Below are 3,538 nucleotides of genomic sequence, written 5' to 3' on the forward strand. Positions count from 1 at the left end.
ACAACTAGTAAAAACAATCACATCTCAAAGAAAACTAAATACTAGTAAAAACATTCACATCTCAAAGAAAAACTAACAACTAGTAAAAACAATCACATCTCAAAGAAAACTAAATACTAGTAAAAACATTCACATCTCAAAGAAAAACTAACAACTGGTAAAAAACATTCACATCTCAAAGAAAGACTAATAACTAGTAAAAACAATCACATCTCAAAGAAAACTAAATACTAGTAAAAACATTCACATCTCAAAGAAAGACTAACAACTAGTAAAAACAGTCACATCTCAAAGAAAGACTAACAACTAGTAAAAACAGTCACATCTCAAAGAAAGGCTAACAACTAGTAAAAACAGTCACATCTCAAAGAAAAACTAAATACTAGTAAAAAACAGTCACATATCAAAGAAAAACTAACAACTAGTAAAAAAACAGTCACATTTAAAAACTAACAACTAGTAAAACAGTCACATCTCAAAGAAAAATTAACAAATATTAGAAAACAGACACATCATAAAGAAACAAAACATACATCAAACACAATCTTTATCAACCTTATGCTTGAAAACAATACTAACTTAACTATCAATTGTTTATACTACTGCAAATATTTAATATGTAATAAATGAACTCCAGTATTATAGATCAAAATACAACTTTTATATCAACAAATAAAATACAGAACATATAAGGGTACTCTATATCACACAATAACAGAACTTAAGATAATTAATTTACAAATACAGTAACAGCAACTTTTACAGAAGGCAAGTCTGATTTTAATGATTACATCATTTGGACCCATAGTATCAAGTCATTGTCTTACCTGATGATGATCCGATACTCTGGGGATTGAATGATGTAAGCACTAAAATCAGAACTTACCTACTGTTAAGGTTGCTGTTAGTGTATTTTTGAATTAATTAGTCAATTCAGTAGGTTCCTCACTAAACAAGACTCTAAGATAAATATAAATCACTTTTTCATTCTCTCAATTTTCTTTCCTGCAAGGCATCTTTCTTCTTTTCTGATGTTACTTATTGTCTCTTCAACTGCTTTGTATAAGTTCTTATGGATTTCATATACAGTCTGCTTCAGGGCTTTAACTGCTGCCTCTTGCTCCATCTGCAATTGTTCTTCTGCCCATTTTTTTACTGTGACTTGTGTACAATGAACTTCATTCTAAAATTTACAAAATATTCCCTTTAAAGTCACTGTAATTCAAATACCATTCAAAACTATTGCATAGTCTGGGCAGCCATTTAAAATGTTTGTGTAAGATCAAGAACATCATTTCACAAAAGGCTTGAGGAAGGTGGGGGGAGGGGGAGAGAAGGCTGATCTTACATGGGGCCCCCAATTCTGCTGAGGGCCCTAAGTTAAGGCATAATTTGCATATATATGTGTTAACCTAGTATGACTAGAAATGTATCATAGAAAATGCAATTTGGGATCCCCTCCTGAGCTTGTTCCCCCAGGAATGCCTCTGATTATGTGTTAGCACCAAAAAGGCGGAGATTACAGTATTCAGGAAAAGATTATTATATCATAGAGTATTTGATTCTTTTTCAGCCTAGATTTCACTAGCTTCTGTGTAAGTTACTGTAATCAGTACTAACAAGAAAGTTGTAATACTGTACAGTTACAAATTTTAAAACCACTATGAATCGGAGGTTATCAGTGTTGTAAATATCGATAGAACTAATTGAAAAAGTATTTTAATCAAATTACTTCCATACCCTCAAGTGTTCCATATTTATTAAATATTTTTAACAGAAATTCACATTTAGATATCAAGACACACGGTAGTGCGGACAAAATAACCTGCAGGACACACTGTGTGTTATCAACAGAAGTGATACTTTAGCAATATTCCACCTTCTGTAAATCGGACTGTGGTAAACCAAACTATCACATATTTTCAGTGGATGTGCTCTATTGGACTCTTACTTCACATACCAAATTTCAATGCAATCCATTAAGAAATACACAAGATATAAAATCTGATTAAAGTTCTTCCTCTTTTTTTTTTTCTTCGCATCGAAAGTACCAAACTTTATTTGATAGAAAAACATAGTTAATTTTTATGGATTTTATTTTCAAATTTGGTACACTGATAGATCTTTACAACCCACAATTAGTTGTCAAATCTAGTTAAAATACAAATAACATGTGCTAAGTTATTCAACAAAAACCGCTCAATTTTGACCAAATATTTGAGCCCATCAACGTAAAAAGTCACAGGACTATTGATTTAAAATTTTTACTACAGCTTTACGTAAGAGTAAAAGTGAACCGTTTTTAGTTTTTTTGTCATTCGAATTAAAGATGCCTGATTTATAGCAGCAAAACTATAGGGTGAAAGCACTTACGGGTAGATACATAAGTATTGGTTAGGCCAAGCAAACTAGATTAGCAGTTTGTAGCTCATGTTTTCAAAAGAATTATACCGGTAGACGTTTATTATTCCTTGCCAACTTTTGAGCACAAATTTGCTAAATTTTATTAAATTATCCTAATTGAAGAGCGTTTAGCTTCACGTGATATTAGCTTAAGCAATTAGCTTAAATAGTGATGCTTGATACGGCTGTATCAAGAACATACGGGTAATGACAAGAAGCTATTAATCTATATTCCATGGCGTTACTATAAAGAAAGTTATTAACACTTTTTTAGAGAGAGAAAACTACCAGCATATATTTTAAAGAATCTAGTTGGTACTGTAAAACTTTGATCTGTTCCGAATAATAGGGTTGCGATCGTAAAGCTACTGTTGGTCACTATCGAGTATCACTTTCTTACTTTCTGTGCCTTGCTGATGTGTACTGAGAAAAACGCATGATATCTAATCAAAAACACTTTAGGCGTGAAAAAAAGATTGTGCCAAAAAAGGATTGAATGTGTGACGTAAGGCCGCGTATTTTGTTTTATCCACCATCATGCCTCAAGTTGAAAAAATTCGCAGCCTGGCTAACTAATGAATGAATATTTGCTGTAAAATTCTTATCAGTGCTATAAGTGCAGCTACCAGTTTGGTCGCCAATTTTGATTTCATTCCTGTTTTTGTTTATATAATAGTGTTACGTCTCCGTTTGTTAATGAACTTTCCGTAACTTCGTTCCGACGAAACTTTAGCGACACAAGTCCTTACTTAATAAAACTGGTTTATTCTTCCTGAATATAACTTCACGATACACTTGATTTCAACAATCACGCTAAAACAAACGCTATAACGAACGTTAACTTCAACGATACTTTCTCACTGCAGATCAATTACTCACTACCTACACACACATATTCTTCCCGTCACGTTGTCACCCTCTTTTATAAACCAGACTACCCTATATCTAGTAAATGCTAGAGCATTCGCCAAGGTACAGGATAGTTCTAGAAACGTGGCGTGAAACTAGTCATGTGACCTCGCTGACGCAACAATATTTTGTATCTCTTGGAGAGTTGAATTAGTTTTAATACTGTACCACATCGTGGTAATCATCAACCAAAACAATTACTCCTTTATTCATGAATATATGATTA

This window comes from Limulus polyphemus, unplaced genomic scaffold (genome assembly GCF_000517525.1).
Source record: "Limulus polyphemus unplaced genomic scaffold, Limulus_polyphemus-2.1.2 Scaffold2468, whole genome shotgun sequence".
Taxonomy (NCBI): Eukaryota; Metazoa; Arthropoda; class Merostomata; order Xiphosura; family Limulidae; genus Limulus; species Limulus polyphemus.